The 17,130-nt window shown below is 39.4% G+C and overlaps 1 long non-coding RNA gene across 2 annotated transcripts in view; it reads right to left on the bottom strand.

Moving 5' to 3' along the window:
• The window catches only part of LOC117979472 (uncharacterized), a 138,565-nt gene extending 123,292 nt beyond the window's left edge, over positions 1–15,273 (bottom strand). For both annotated transcript variants that reach the window (XR_008624598.2, XR_010109416.1), the window contains exon 1: positions 13,500–15,273. This is a non-coding gene — a long non-coding RNA (uncharacterized LOC117979472). The remainder of the gene's footprint in view (positions 1–13,499) is intronic.
• Positions 15,274–17,130: the final 1,857 nt, after the last annotated feature.

The raw sequence follows: 17,130 nt of genomic DNA, 5'->3' as shown, positions 1-17,130 counted from the left end.
CATCAACAACTAAAAGGGATGTGGATGGGGCTGTAAAGGAGCAGTTTTGTGTGTTATTAAAGTTAATATGGTAAAAAATCAACTTAGAGTGCTATAATTCTAGGATGTTAAATGTAATCCCCATGGTAACCACAAAGAAAATAGGTATAGAATATACACAAAAGGAAATATGAAGATAATTAAAATGTTTCACTATTTAAAAATTAAACACAAAAGCAAACAGTAATGCAGGAAGTGAGAGACAAAATTTCTCAGGCATATGGAAAACAAAAACATGATCCAGATGTATGCTTTCTACAAGAGACTTGCTTTAGATCTAAAGACACAAACAGATTGAAAATGAAAGAATGTAAGGAAATTCAAAATAGAACTACCATATGACCTGGTAATTCCTCTTCTGAATATATTATATACAAAGGAAATAAAATCACCACCTCATAAAGGTATCTGAACTACCATGTTGATTGCAGCAGTATTCAAAGTGACCAAGATATGGAAACAACCGAAGCCCCAAACTGTCAGTTGACAAATAAATGGATAAAGAAACTATAGCATATGTGTATATGTGTGTATATACATATATATATACACACAATTTATATATTATTCAGCTTTATAAAAAGAGGGAGCTCTTGTTTGTCACAACATGGATGAATCTGGAGGACATTATGTTAAGTGAAATAAGCCAGACACAGAAAGAAAACTTCTGCATGATCTCGCTTATATAAGGAATCCAAAAGAAAAAAAAGTGTCAAATACACAGAGATAGAGAATAAAACAGTGGTTACCCCAGGTGAGGTGTGGGAATTGTGGGAAGAATGGAGAGATGTAGGTCAAAGGATACAAATTATCAAATATGTAGAATGAACAAATTTAGAGATCTAATGTGTAACATTCAGAGTATACTTAATAGTATTTTATTGTACTTGGGAGTTTTGCTAAAAGACTAAATTTTAGGTACTCTTACCACACACACACAAAATGTGTAACTATGTGAGATGATGGACATGTTAATTTGCATGACTATAGTAAGCATTTCACTATGTATATGTATATCAGACATAATTTTATTCAACTTAAAAATATAACAATTTTTTTTTAAAAAAAAGAAAGTGAAAGGATGAAAAAAAGAGTTCCATGCAAACAGTTACTAAAAGAGAGTAGGTTGATTATACTAATATCAGACAATATATAGTTTGAATTAAAAGGACATTAAATATTAATAAAGAATTTAATACAGCAAGAAAACATAATAGTTATAAACATTACACATTTGATAACAAACTATCAAAATATATGAAACAAAAATTGACAGAACTGAAGAGAGAAATTGAAAGTTCTACAATAATGATTGGAGATCTCAATACCTTTCTTAATAATAAATAGAACAACCAGCCAGGCACAGTGGTTCACGCCTGTAAACCCAGCACTTTGGGAGGCCAAGGTGGTCAGATCACCTGAGGTTAGGAGTTTGAGACCAGCCTGGCCAATATGGTGAAATCTCGTCTCTGTTAGAAAGACAAAAATTAGCCGAGCATGGTGGCAGGCACCTGTAGTCCTAGCTATTTGGGGGGCTGAGGCAGGGAAATTGCCTTAACCCAGGAGGTGAAGGTTGCAGTGAGCTGAGATCACACCACTGCACACCAACCTGGATGACAGACCAAAACTCTGTCTCAAAAAATAATAATAACAATAATTAATAAAACAGACAGAAGATAAGTTATGAAGTGGATGACTGAAACAACACAATAAACAAATTAAACCTAATAGAACTCTACCCAATAACAATAGCATACACATTCATCTCAAGAATACTTGGGACATTTTCCAGGATAGACCGTATGTTAAGCCTCAATCAACTTAAAAAAATAGGTATAATATAAAATATCTTCTCTTACCACAACAGGATAAAATTGGAAATCAAAATGGAAAATTCACAAATTTATGGGTATTAAACAACTTGTAAATAACCAATGACCAAAGAAGAAATCACAGGAAATTAGAAAATACTTACAGATGAATGGAAACAAACACAATATACCAAAACGTATGGGATGTAGTGAAATTAGTACTAAGGGAGAAATTTGTAGCTACAAATGCATATATTAAAAACCAGGATATATCTCCAATTAAAAACCTAACTTTACAACTTAAGGAACTCCAAAAATAAGAATAAGCACAAAGCTAGCAGAAGGAAGGAAATAACAAAGATTGGAGCTGAGACAAACAAGCCAGAGAATAGGGAGGAAATCCTGACACATGCCACAACATAGATGAACCTTAAAGTCATTTTATTAAATGAAATAAGCTAGTCACAAAAACACAAATACTGTATGATTCCATTTATATGAAGTACTTAGAGTAGCACAAATTATAGAGAGAAAGTAAAGTGGTGTTTGCTAGATGCTGGTGGGAGGAGGGAATGGGGAGTTATTGTTTAATGGGTACAGAGTTTTAGTTTTGCAAGATGAAAAGCATTCTAGAGATGGATGGTAGTGATGGGTGTACAACAATACTAATGTACTTAATACCACTGAACTGTACAGTGAAGATGGTAAGTTTTATGTTGTGTGTATTTTACCACAAAACAATGGGGAAAAACGATTTACAATTAACCATTTTGCTAATAAATTAAATTTTACTTTTAAAAGGTACTGTATAAAGGAAGAAAAGGAGAAAACCGTGTTCTACCTAGTCTAGGTGCCATGTGCTGGTGATATTGGCCAGTCCTGATTTTGTGAAGGGGCGTTGTTATTATTAGAATCAGCTTGTCCTTCGTCCTCACACTCCGGCTAATTTATAGGAATAGGTAATGGCCAATGCGAGCTAATATTCTATAGGCAGACAGAGATTTTTAAAAATACACAATAAAAAGCTAAAAAGTGGTAAGTGTTATGGGGACAAGAATAAAATCAGGAAAGGAGGGCATGGGTTATTAAAGTATTAAATAATACATCATCCCTGAGAAGATTAAATCTGAACTTCAGTTAATACTCCCCTTGCCCTGCAAAAGACTGGATACAGGCAGGCGTTTCTTTTCTAAAATTCTGTGCTGTACAGCAAATGTTTACATGCTTCTCTGGACCCCATACTTCTTTCTATGCTTCACCCTATAGACTAATGAAATTAACTATGCAACATCTGCATGATTTGATTACAAAGGCCATTTCTCCATGAAGAGACCTGAGCCTGGGGACCCAGAGGGGTTGTGTGGTGGCTAAACTTCTCACTTCCTGTGTTTTAGGATAAAGTATCAGCAACTGATAACCTGAGATATTTCTTACTTTCAACCTGAAGGCACCTAATAACCAACAATAGCTGTTCTCCCATTTTATAGCTGTTGTTTACACACACGACTCATTCATTAGGTTTGAAAAACGTGTTAACGAACACTATTAGAAACAAATATTATAAAATATAAACTTCTGTAAATTCTGGATATTGAGAACTTAGGTGTCTTATTTTTAGTATTATTCTGTAATTTTTTAATTTCCCCCCTACAAAAGAGGCAAATAAATACTGCATTCCCCATTTTATAGATGAAACTCGTAAGGCTCCAGAGAGGTCAAATGACCTAGCCAAAGTCAGAAAGCAAATTACCGATGGGAGAAACAGGCTCTCCTTCCATCCTCATTCAAACAGAACTATCTGGCAACTTAAGGGTAGAAATCTCTTAGAGGCAGCAATTTACTTCTTCCTTGTGTTTTGTTTTGTTTTGTTTTGTTTTGTTTTGTTTTGTGACAGTCTTGCTCTGTTGCCCAGGCTGGAGTGCAGTGGCACGATCTCGGCTCACTGCGACCTCCGCCTCCTGTGTTCAAGAGATTCTTCTGCCTCAGCCTTCTGAGTAGCTGGGACTGCAGGGGTGTACCACCACGCCCAGCTAATGTTTTGTATTTTTAGTAGAGATGGGGTTTTGCCATGTTGGCCAGACTGGTCTTGAACTCCTGACCTCAGATGATGCACCTGCGTTGGCCGCCCAGTGTTTTAGGATTACAGGCATGAGTCACTGCACTGCCAAGTAGCTTGGTTTGACTGCCTTCAGACAGCCTGAATAAAAGGAAATATACAGTTCCCTCTGGGACTGGAAGGTGATGGGCTTCTCTAAGGACTGGTGCCTTACGATAGACTGGTGCTTTGTAATTGCACAATAAAGGTTGGGTGAATTGCACTAAACCGAACCAAATTCGACGAAGTGGAACTGAGTTGCTGGTAATGAAGAGAATTAGTGCAGGGATTGTCTTTTCTGAACATCACAGAAGAAACAGAAACTGTTCTCCAGGGCTGGTAGAACCCAGGCGTCAACAACCCCAATGTAGTTACAGTCTTTTCAGCTGCGATGAATTATGCCTGCTGAGTAAAACAATCATCTTTCTAATTTAATGTGGAACAATGAACTCAGAAAAATAAAAGCAGACCATTGTCACTTGAAAATTTATTTTACTCCATCTTCCATACGTTTTTTCTATATCTAGGAGCAAATGTGTCAAAACATTTATTATTATGACTGCTTCCCCATAATAATAATGTTTGTCATACCAAACAAATTGAAGAAATATTTTCCTTCTGGAAAAAACATCTTAGGTAAGTTTTGAATTAGCATTAGTAAATCCTCACTTTTATCAGAATCTTCCAGTATTTTCTGGTTTGCCCTTCACTCCCTATGTACATATTTCCTTTAACATGTCACTTTTCCAGGTGACAACTGCCCTAAAGAGGCCAGTTTCCCACAGCAATATGTCAGAAACGATAAGCTTCCTTTGATGACACACAGCTAAACTTGGCCTTTTAAACACTGGTCTTTCCAGTCTATTACATGCTTACAAACCTTTGTTTTGCTGTCACTTGGGGGAAGAAAAGTATACAAATCAATTGGGTTAGGATTTTTTTTTCCGTTGAATTAACTAGTGAAACCTTTCTCTTCTCTATTCCTTTTACTTACACAACTCAAAAAGTCCATCTTAATTCCTCCTAATGGTACCAGACAACTGTGTTGCGTGGTCCTTCAAGTTGCAGTAGGCAAAGTGCTTTGGGCCCAGATCAATCATAGCTGTACAAATGGGAACAAGCTACACAACCCATACTAAAACAGCAAAACAAATGGCCCCTACTTTTAATAATGCAGCTTTGCACACAGAGCACACAATGGCCTTTAAATTAAGAAATTAGTTACATTTCCTTGATAGCTCACATTCTTATTAGCACAATTGGCATACTTACTTGGCCTCCTTATAATTATTCATAAAATATCATCTTACATGAGATATCTCATTTTCCACTACTTTTTACATTTTAAAAAATATTATTATGATTACCATTATTATTAAATGGCATATGCCCAGCTATTTATGTAAAAGGAAGAAAAAAGAAAAGATATTTGCTATGGGATGGAAGCTGGTAATTATGCTCTGCTAAGCATATCACGGACGTCCAGCTGGCACAATTAAAGAAATAGCTGATCAGTTCCAGTTATTGATTCTGCTAACATGTTTGTTCACGGTTGCTTCTTGTCTAATTAGTTTTTTCTGCTTTCTTAGTCTAAAAGCATACCTTTCCAGACGAGGCTATTTTCAGACAGTAGTGAGCAAGGCTTCCTTTAGTTACCCTCTAGATTTTTTTTTTATGCAATAGTTTGCCTATTCATTTATTCATTTAGCTAGGAGATGGCCTGAAAGCTAGACTTTTCTTTGGATTCCTTATTGAATTTCAAATCTGGATTTTACATGCTTTTCTTTTTAAATGGATGTCTTGGTAGCATTGGTACGGCCACATTTGAAGCTGTTGTCATCAGAGAATGACGTGGTGGTCGCCGTCCCCACAAGTTGGAACAAGTTTGAAAATGCCTAAAAGATGCGTGCTGCCTGTCCTATTTGGTGAGGCTTGTTAGAAGCCTTCATTCTCCCTCCTGCCAAAAAAGAAAATCTAACTCAACATAATTTCCATTTTCTAAACGTAGATTGTACAAAAAAAAGTGAAAATCTTTTTGCTACTAACAAAATCAGGGGCGAAATGCAGCGTTAATTTCCAGAAATAAAAGCGTAGGTTGTGGTCCTAGAAAACCGACCTGCTCTATTGAAGGAGCAAATGCATATGGTATGGAATCTTTGCCTTCGTCAAAGTTTGTGGGATGAAGGTTTAAAATACAGCAACAGATGCTAGTGCGAATTGGAGGCAGAGTGTCCGTGGCCCAGCGAGCAGTTTACTAATAAAGCCTGCCCTGGCTCTACGGCTAGGTGCCACGGCAATGGCAGCTGCCACAAAGCTCGGGAATGCCAGTACGCCGTCAACATTTTAATCACTCCTGTACAGGCGAAGAGTAAATGTTGCTCTTTTTTAATACTGCTACTTTTTTTTTTCCTAATGCAAGATTTGGAAGCCAGGGTATCTGTTTGCCTAAGCATTAAAAATGAGACAGAAAAGAACCTTTGAGTATTCTAATAGGGATTTCTGTTCTCTCAGTAAAAGAAGATGGGATCGATCCATTTTTATCTGGTGTTTTTACTGTTAATTGCTGATTTAGTTGGTCCTGTTGCTATAAACCTTTCATACCATGGAATATGAGCCAATTTTCCTTCTTCAACAAAAGAGCATCTTGCAGATTATAATATTCCATTAACTTTACAGTTTTACTTTAGCACCATATCGAGGCATTGGGACACTTTGAGTCAAAGGATAGAAAATTAATTTTTACTTTTTTATTACGTTTGCAATAGAAAACTACTGATGACATAGCTGGTGTAGAATTAAAATGACACAAGAAATTATAAATGTTATTTCCTCCAGTGAAAAGAAAGTGGACAATTAAAAGCTTTAACACTGTTTGGATCCGTTCTAAATGTCCACAAAAGACTGAAATTTGGGGAAAAAAAAAAGTAAAAATGTGGAAAGCTTTAACCTTTTAAAACCACTGCTGTTAAAACCACAAGATTTTGGTGTAAAACGTGATATACAATAGGAATGATAATGAATTACATCAACTCAACAAAAAAATAGTCACAAGTAAAATAATCTTCAACGAAGGCATATTTTGAAGATGATAATGTAACAGTGAAATTGGCCAACTCTGGCTCAAGGGCCAAATCTGGCCCACTGCCTGTTTTTACAAATAAAGTTTTACTGGAACACAGACACATTCATTCCTTTACACACTGCCTATGGCTGTTTTCATGCTATAGCAGCAGACCTGAGTGGATGCAGCAGGGAATGTATGGCCTGCATAGCCTAAAATGTTTATTTTAGAGATGTTTACAGAAAATGTTTGCAAATCCCTGGTATAAAACATAAAATATTTAGATATTTTCTCCCTTAAAAAAGCAGAAATAAGATGCAATTTCCTTTGCTCTTTTTTTGAAGGGGAGGGGACACAAAAACTAGTCAAATGTTCAAGAACCTAATACTGACTTAAGATAATGGATTCTTCCTAAAAGAACATTCCAAAGAGAATCAAAACCTACAGGAGGCTGGGCAAGGTGGCTCACACCTGTAATCCTAGCGCTTTGGGAGGCTGAGGCAAGAGGATCAAGGGTGACTTGAGGCCAGGAGTTTGAGACCAGCCTGGCAACATAGCAAAATCCTGTCTCTACAAAAAGTTAAATAATTAGCTGAGTGGTGATGGTGTGCCCTGTAGTCCCAGCTACTCAGGAGGCTGAGGCAGGAGGATCAACTGAGTCCACGAGTTTGAGGTTGTAGTGGGCCGTGATCATGCCACTGCACATCAGCCTGGGTGACAGAGCAAAACCTTGCCTCAAGAGAAAAAAAAAAAAAAAAAAAGAAATGGAAAAAAGAAAAAAAAATAAAACCTAAAGAAAAACTGAGACTTTGGAGCATCCCTGAAGAAATAAACTTGCTGATGTGTTCAGTTATTCAGATACTCAGAAAACACTATTAACAGGCTGGGTGTGGTGGCTCACGCCTATAATCCCAGCACTTTGGGAGGCTGAGGGGGCAGATCACAATGTCAGGAGTTCGAGACCAGCCTGGCCAATATGGTGAAACCCCGTCTCTACTAAAAATACAAAAATTAGCCGGGCAAGGTGGCAGGCGCCTATAGTCCTAGCTACTTGGGAGGCTGAGGCAGGAGAATAGCTTGAACCAGAGAGGCAGAGGTTGCAGTGAGCCGAGATCGTGCCACTGCACTCCAGCCTGGGTGACAGAGTGAGACTCCATCTCAAAAAGAAAAAGAAAAAAAGAAAGAGAAGAAAACACTATAAAAAATAAGAGACCCTGTCTTCACATTTTTAATTCAGTTTATTACCAATCAGTAATGCTTTCACTTTGACATATTGCCTAGATTCCCTCATTTCTCTGCCAATTATGTCCATAGCTTTTTTCACTACCTGGCTGACCTCCTTTACATCTGTTTAACTGGATGAGCTCCATTTGTTCACATAGTCCATGTCCTGCCGCGCTGTCCCTCAGGCTGGGTTTACCTTTGGTGTCACCAACCCTACGATTCTCAGGCACATCCTCCACCTTTTCCCTCCCCCCATTCCCACCTCAAACATTTAGTCATTTCAGGAGCTCCTCCCTTTTCCACTTCAAAACATACTGGCAGGGAGGCTTCGGACTCCTTTCCTGTGGTGTGGTGCCTGATAAGACTGAGGCCACACTCCCCTCCTCCAAAAGCATTAGGTGTTTTTTTTTTTAATTATTATTATTTTAATTTTTTGAGACTGAGTCTCTCTCTTTTTGTCCAGGCTAGAGTGCAATGACACAATCTCGGCTCACTGCAACCTCCACTTCCCAGGTTCAAACGATTCTCCTGTCTCAGCCTCCCGAGTAGCTGGGATTACAGGCACCTGCCACTACGCCCAGCTAATTTTTGTATTTTTAGTAGAGACGGGGTTTCATCATGTTGGCCAGGCTGGTCTCAAACTCCTGACCTCAGGTGATCTGCCTGCCTCGGCCTCCCAAAGTGCTGTGATTACAGGCATCAGCCACAGCACCCGGCCAAGCATTTAATTTTATTTCAGGAGACAGGCATATCAAATGCACCTGTCCACACTTCAGACTTCCGAGAGTGGGAAATCCACCCTGAGGAATGGTGTTTTGCAGAGGTGAGGCTGTAGAGTTGGGGTGGGTCACTGAGGATGAGTCTTGGGTTGCCTTCCTGGTACCAGTCAAAGCATTTGACCAAGTACTGCTCACATCTTAGACCTAATGGCCAACTGTGTCCTTTCTCTGCTATGCCTGCTCCCAATCTGATACATCCCTTCCTTAGGTGGTCCAGTAAAATAAATCCTCCAGTAAAATAAATTCCTTGAGGGCAAAGGCTGCTTCCACAGTCACCACTATATCCTCAGTACTCAGTACAACATCAGGTCTGAAACACAAGCTCGTGAAATATTGAAATATCTGAGTGTATTCCACCTTGCATAATGCCCCAGTGGCTGCCTTTTTTTTTTTTTTTTTTTTTTTTTTTTTGAGACGACGTCCCACTCTTGTCACCCAGGCTGGAGTGCAATGGCACAATCTCGGCTCACTGCAATCTCCGCTTCCCAGGTTCAAGTGATTCTCCTGCCTCAGCCTCCTGAGTAGCTGGGATTACAGGTGCCTGCCAACATGCCTGGCTAATTTTTGTATTTTTAGTAGAGACGAGGTTTCACCACGTCGGCCAGGCTGGTCTTGAACTCCTGACCTCAGGCGATATACCTGCTTCAGCCTCCCAAAGTGCTGGGATTACAGGAGTGAGCCACCATGCCCCACCTGCTCTCTTAACTAAGAGTAAAAGCCAAAGCTCTCACTAGGGCCCCAAAGGCCCTACACGGTCTGGCTCCCATTTCCTCTCTGCCCTTCTCTCCTCTGCGTCTCCAGTCTCCTATAATCCCAGCACTTTGGGAGGCCCAGGCAGGCGGATCATCTGAGCTCAGGAGTTCGAGACAGCCTGACCTGTGCTCCAGGCCTGCTGGCCTCCTCTCTCACTGCCCTCCTTCTGCTGCCTCAGAGCCTTTGCACTTCCTGTTTCTTCTGCCTCATGATACCCACGGCCTATGGCACTTGTTTCTTTCAAGCCTCTGCTCAAATGTCGCACTTCCTCATAACCCTCCATCCTCTTAAACTTACTTTATTCTTTTCCCATAGCACATCACCTTCTAAGATAATATATGCCATACCCATGTATTTTTCTTGCATTATAGCTCTCTCCATTAGCATATAAACTGCACAAAAGCTGGAAATTTGTTTTCTTAATTGTTGTCTTCCCAGGATGTCAGTCCCTGACTGATACACATCAAGCACTCCATGAGTATTTCCAGCATGAATGAGTTCCAAAACATATGAGCAAGAAACAGACTCACCATCACTCACTTTCTTTTTCTCATGACTCCACATTGTAAATATGCACAAATAAAGGCTAGTTTATAAAAGGGTGCTTCTTCCCCACCCACTCCTATTGTGCCTCCTGTTCTACCTGCTTCATCTCACCTTCCCTCTGATGTCTTTTCTAATTAAATAGAAAGTCTTCTCCCATCTCAAACTTCATCTGCATTAAGACCCTTGTTACAATGGACTCCTGAAGCCCGTGCGGCATTGCTGTCCAGCTGCCTGAAAAACCACAGGAGCTGAACTACGGGTGGTCCTCTTGGCCTGTGTCCACTAGGCCCCAGATGGCACAGATCTTCCAGACAGCAAATCTAATATATGTAGAGTCTGAACAAGTCACAGCGCTCTGTGATTACCAAGGAGAGAACCTCTTCAGAGTGATCATCATTATATAGCCATATGACAGTCCTCTCTCCTGACATATGGGCTGGAAGTTAGGATGACTGTCACCCCACTTAGTTCCTAAATTGCTGAAGGGCAAAAGAGCATTTCTTCAGACCAAGTAAAACCTCACAGTAGCTAGCATGATGTTTTTCTCCCAGTTAGTGTTCAGTGCAGAGATGTTGACACACAGTGGAAATGAGGAAACAAGAGAGAAATATGGCCATGGCTTAGTTATTTTTCTAGAACTATGTCATTACCAAACACAGGTGATGGCTCTAGTAGGGGTGTGGTCCAGGTGCACAGGACCTGTTTTGACAACATATGCAATAAGTATACAGAGAGATGCAGATTCGAAGAAAGGTGTGTGCACAGAAGGAACTCAAAGACTTTTATATCTCTGTGATTTCACGGTCTTTTTTTGTAACATCCAGTATGCACCAAATATTCACAGGGAAACTTATCATCCAATTTTGTAACTTTTTATTTTTATACCAAATGAAAGTATGTACTTTTCCAGATTTAAACATAAGATGTAGAATTTCCAGAAACAGCTTCTTATCTCATAATTTCTAAATAAATTGCAACGTAATTCAACTAATTCACCTGTTATTTATGATTCAGGTATTTATTTTTCAATTGGAGAAAAAAATAGCCATATTACCATGGTTCCTGGTGAAAAACAGAACAAAACACAAAAGTATAAACAATTAAGAGATTCTGTGAGTGTACTATGGCCAGGGTGGGACTAAAACCTCCACTCAGGTATAGCTGGGGTCGCAGCCCCTGCCGCATGGCTACAGAAACTCAACAGTTTTCCCTGCTACAATAGCAGCTCCTTTTCCTCCAGCTGCTGCAGACCTCACAATTCTCTTTCCTTCTTTCTTTCCCGGTTCTTATATCCCCTCCACTGACCAAATACCCTCCTTATCAATTTGTCAGTGATGGCTGGAGAGGTGAGTCCAGATGACAAAGGCCAGGGAGGGCCACAGCCTGTCCTGTTTCCATGAGCCCGTCCCTCCATCCCAGCCCTCCCTCCCCAGTACTGCAGCTTCTCCTCATCCCATTGCCTGCTCTCTTGCTGTTTCCCTGTGCTGGTCCCAGTGCCTCAACGTGCCCTCATAGGACACTCCTCACTCCAGAGTTCCTATCCTGGTTTCTATATTCACAGCATAAAAAGCCCTAATTCCAAGCCCAGGATCTTCTTTGTCTAGCCGTAGGAAACCCCACCAGCAGCTTCAAGCTGACAACCAACACGGAGCAGGCTGACTGGCATCTCAAAAAAAGAAAAAAAAAAAAAAAAAAACCTCTGCTCTCACTCACAGGCCTGCAGCAAAGGGCATGCATCTTCCTGGTATTGACCTTGGCACTGGCGGTGTACTTCCCCACAGGAACGTGTTGTGCTTGGAGAGTGGAACATGCAGTACCATACATAGAAACACCCTTCATGAATAGGTGGGAGTGGGGGAAGGGAGAATAATCCCTTACAGTCACACCTCAACTTCACAAGGGAAGGAAAAACCGTCACAACTGTGGGAAACTCTCAAAGTTGTCAAGAATAAATGTCCCAGGTGAAAACTGCTATGCTGAAATTTCTCACCAAACTTCGTTTTTCTTCATTCAAGGCTCATTTGTGTAGAAACTTACACCAGTACAGTCAACTAATCTGCCTTCTACGTCTGAATTATGTCCTCCTCCCTTGCCCTAAATTCATGTGCTGAAATCCTAATCCCCAGTACCTCATAATGTGACTGTATTTGAAGATAGGGTCATTAAAGTGGTAATTAAGTTAAAAGGAGGTCACTAGAGTGGGTCATAATCCAATATGTCTCGTGTTCTTATATGACACAGGCACACAAAGAGGGAAGACCATGTGAAGTTTACAGGGAGAAAGCAACCACTTAGAAATCAGGGAGAGAGACCTCTGAAGAAACCAACCTTCCTGACACCTCCAGAATTGTGAGAATATAAATTTCTGTGGTCTAGGCCACATAGTATGTGATATTTGTTACAGAAGCTCTAAAAAAAAACACAATATCCCTAAACCTTGTCACTGGTGTATAAATAAGATGACCCTCATTGGCAATTTAACTATACCTGCCTTTGTTTTCATGTGAAAATCTTTTGCAACCTCTTAATTCATTAGAGAAAAAGAAACTTTTGAAATGCCTTCCCTGTTGGAGATTGCTACATAGAAGGGGTTTCAAATATTTTTCAGACACCAGTTTTGTAATCTAACAGAAATACATGGGAGGTACCTACTTGAGAAATCTTTCTAATCTCTAAATTCAGAGTTTAGTCAGGCGTGGCTGTGCACGCCTGTAATCCCAGCTACTTGGAAGACTGAGGTGGGAGGGTTGCTTAAGCCCAGGAGTTTGAGGCTACAGTCGCTGCACACCAGCCTGGGTGACAGAGTGAGACCCTCATCTCAAAACAAATAAATAAATAAGTGGTGGGGGGAAATAAATTCAGGGTGTAGAAATCTGACAATTGGGGTGTGGAGTGTAATCCATCGGCAATTTTTTCTTCCTTTCTTCCACTGTAACAGAAGACTTAGCTAAGTAAAATGGGCACCAAATTAACAGCATATTTCCCAGCCTCCCTCTTCAACCCAGTCCTTGCTCCCCTTGCTGTTTCCCTGAACCTCACTAATAGAGGCTCAGCAGTAAGACTAGGATTTAGCTACTGGCAAGTGAGCAGAAGTGTACAAATTTCAAGTCATATCCATGAACAAAAAAAGCATGCCCCTCCCTTCTTTCCTCTTACCCCCGAGTCTGAATGCAGAAATGGTGATGACCTACCTTTAGGACAAGAGCATTGCCTTCAGAATTTCAGATATTGAGAAGGAAGGAGCCTCAGTCCCAGCATAGCTGAGCTTCTTGATATCCAGGGCTCCTTAGATTGTTACATGAGAATGACATGAATTTCTTCCTTATTTAAGTCATTGCATTGTGAGTTTCTTATTATAGCAGACTAGATTGTTTCTTAACTAATACTCGAGTGCTGTGAAATAAAAAAAAAATAGATAAGAATCTGGACAGGAAAAAAAAGAAAAAGCGTGAAACATTTCCTATATATATCATTTATCAATGCACTGATTTATCACTTAAAATCAATGCTTTTTTACAAATAAAGGGAAAGTCAGATGATCAAATAGAAAAATGGGCAAGATACTTAAAAAGGCCCTTCACACACACAAAATGTCTACATGAAACTGAAACATAGGAAAAGGTACACAATCTCATTGGTTATCACATGACCACAATACAACCCCCAAACCCCCAGCATGGCTAAAATCAAAACCACTGACAACACCAAGTGTTGTCACAAATGTGAAGTGATTGGAGTTTTCCTACACTTGTTGCTGGTGGGAAGGTAAATTGTATAATCATGTTTGAAAACTCTTTGGCACTGTCTACTGCCAAGAGCTGATTATATGCAGATCGTCTGCCCTACCAGTTGTGACACCTAAGCAAATGTATGCCTATATTTCCTGAAAGGCATACACTAGAATGTTTTAAACAGCATTATTCATACTGACCCTAACTGAAAACATCCAAATGTCCACCAGTAATAGAGTAGATGAATAGATTGTGCAATGTTCATACAATGGAATACTGTATAGAAACGACACAGCCACACAAAACAACATAGATGAATCTCAAAAGTGGAGTGCTGAGCAACGGAAGCCAGACACAAAAGAGAAGAGAAACTTCCTGAATCATTGTGCCAGGTAGCTTTTCCAGCCTAAGTAGCTTCTGGGTTCTAGTAAATCCTGGCCAGTGGCTCCCTTTTGCTGCCTGATCCTTTCATGATAGCAACACACACGTATGCTTCGTGAGTGAGGACATTCAAGACTCAAAGAAAGATGAATTCTCCTTCCTAATCTATTATAGCCAAATAAAATAGAAGGAAAGGTAGGCCGGGTGCAGTGGCTCACGTCTATAATCCCAGCACTTTGGGAGGCCCAGGCGGGTGGATCATCTGAGCTCATGAGTTTGAGACCAGCCTTACCAACATGGGGAACATGCTGGTCTCTACTAAAAATACGAAATTAGTCAGGCTTGTTGGCTGGTGCCTGTAATCCCAGCTACTTGGGAGGCTGAGGCAGGAGAATTGCTGGAAACTGGGAGGCCGAGGTTGCGGGGAGCCAAGATCATGCCACTGCACTCCAGCCTGGGCAACAAGAGTGAAACTTGGTCTCAAAAAAAAAAAAAAAATAGAAGGAAAGGCTCAATGACACATTATCATAAGGAAAGAAAACTTTACAATTAGCACATTTATAAGAGGCAAGTTAATGAGTTTTAGCTCAAGTAAGTTTCCAGTGTCTGTGTGTGGCTGGAAGCTGAGACTTAGCAAGAAAAGGCTGCAATGGATTGATAAGAGATGACTTGGGCAGACGAAAGTGTTGGTCATACAAGTAGAGAAGAAAAGTCTTATTTAAAAAGTTATCTGAGTACACAAAGCCAGAAAAAAACATGCTTATGAAAACAAAGCTTTGGAGCCAGATGGCTCTAGGTTCGAATCAGGGCTGTATAATTTACTATCTGTGCAACCTTGGGCAAATTACTTGGCCTCTCTGATCCTCTATCTGCCAAATAGGGAGAATGATTATTTCTATCTTGCAGCAATTTTGTGAGGATAAAATGAGGAATAGACATAGTACTCAGTAAATTTCAGCTGTAATCATTTCTATAGTTACTACTAATTTTATTATTCTTCTTATTATTATCATCTGCATAATTTAGCAGGGATATTGCCATTAAGCTACATGATTCATTGTAATTCTACTCAACATGATATATAAAGTACTTGCATGATCAACAGTACTGAATCTTAGGAAGAGATTTAATGTTTAGAAGATTTATTAGCTGAGGCATCATTGTTCTTATGGCATTTTAAATAAGTTATATTCTGGTTGTTCTTATTCATTCACATGAAGCGAGTTCTCCTTAGAGGCCTCCTGTCCTACTACGCAAATATAAAACAAAAAAGCCACTTGGCCTTTGTCTATCAGCTCAGAGAGTCATTTGAGCTCCCTTCTGTATGTAATACAAACCAATTGAAAAAGAAACTAAGGACAATTATTCAGATAATTCAAGGAGCAAAAAAACAAACAAAAAACAAAAAAAAGAAATGAAAAACTTTATTGAATTATATTTTGTATGATGAGGCTCACCATGGAACTGTTCAGCTACCAATTTCTTATAGTTTTACCACCTTTCTAGGCCTTCTAATTTTGGTTTTCTTGCTATTACAAAATGATATGTAGTGGTTGCCTAAATAGGCTTCTAAAATACAAAAATCTTGTTTATAGACATGGCTTAATACAGAAACACCTGAAATAATGCTCACAGTCTAAGATCATTAGGACAGAGAACCTTCTAGCTTGCTACACACTGGAATTCCCAATTGCATCTTCAAAGAAAGGTCTACATTAGTGATTGCAGTCTGGATTTATAGACTGTTTTGGATTCTCACATCTCTATAGTCATTTGCATAGTACAAAAAACATATTACATAAGAAGTCAGTCAAGCTAAATTATAGGCAGTTCTTTTCAATCAGGCCACTGCGGTTCTGTGTTGCTCAGTTCAGCTCCCTGTCTCCAACTGCTCAAATGTTGCCATGGTGACCAATTTTTGTCATGTACATTCCTAGGTCCCATGCAGCCCCCTTCTTCAGAGCACTTTGCCATCACGACAGCGACCGCTAGCTGTTATGTTATTATTTAATCTCCCCTTAGTAATACAGGTCACCTTTAAGGTGAATTCTTGAAACCCGAGTATAAATGATATGTTAGACAAACAAAAAAAGTATACTAAATAAAATGATAATAGGAATGACAAAAAATTAGACTACTTAACCTTCCATAAGCAGGAGCTCTATGAACTTACTCCCTTACTATTTTATACCTATATCACTATCCAGTTCATTGGAAGACCGATTTGATTCTTTTAAGACAAATGTAATAATGCGATTTAAAAACCATTGCGCTGAATTTGATCCACCATGCTGTAATCCATCTGATTGTTGAATTTTCCACTGTTATGACAGCTAAAAACAAACTCTCAGTATACTGGAAGAAGGAACTGAGGAGTATAAAGACAGTCTAATTTATCCATATGCCTAAAAAGACAATGTCATATGGATAAACTAAATGTCACCTTTTTTTCCTTTTTAAATATTGTAGGCTGAACGTCTTTCGAATAAAAACACAACCTTAAGAAAATCACAAGAAACCAGATCAAAGACATAAATAGAACAAAATATGCACAAGAGATCTCATCCAAGATCAAAGATGTGAACGTAATTGCCATGAATAAGAAGTGCAGAGCTCACCAGAACAGAATGTCTTTGGTGCACAGAGAATTATACCCAAAAAAGAAAAAGAATAAAAGGAGGGGAAAAAAAGTCTCTGGGAAATCAAACCC

This window comes from Pan paniscus, chromosome 13, assembly GCF_029289425.2.
Source record: "Pan paniscus chromosome 13, NHGRI_mPanPan1-v2.0_pri, whole genome shotgun sequence".
Classification (NCBI taxonomy): domain Eukaryota; kingdom Metazoa; phylum Chordata; class Mammalia; order Primates; family Hominidae; genus Pan; species Pan paniscus.
Note: the sequence above shows the minus strand (reverse complement) of the source record. Positions and strands in the feature narration are given on the sequence as shown.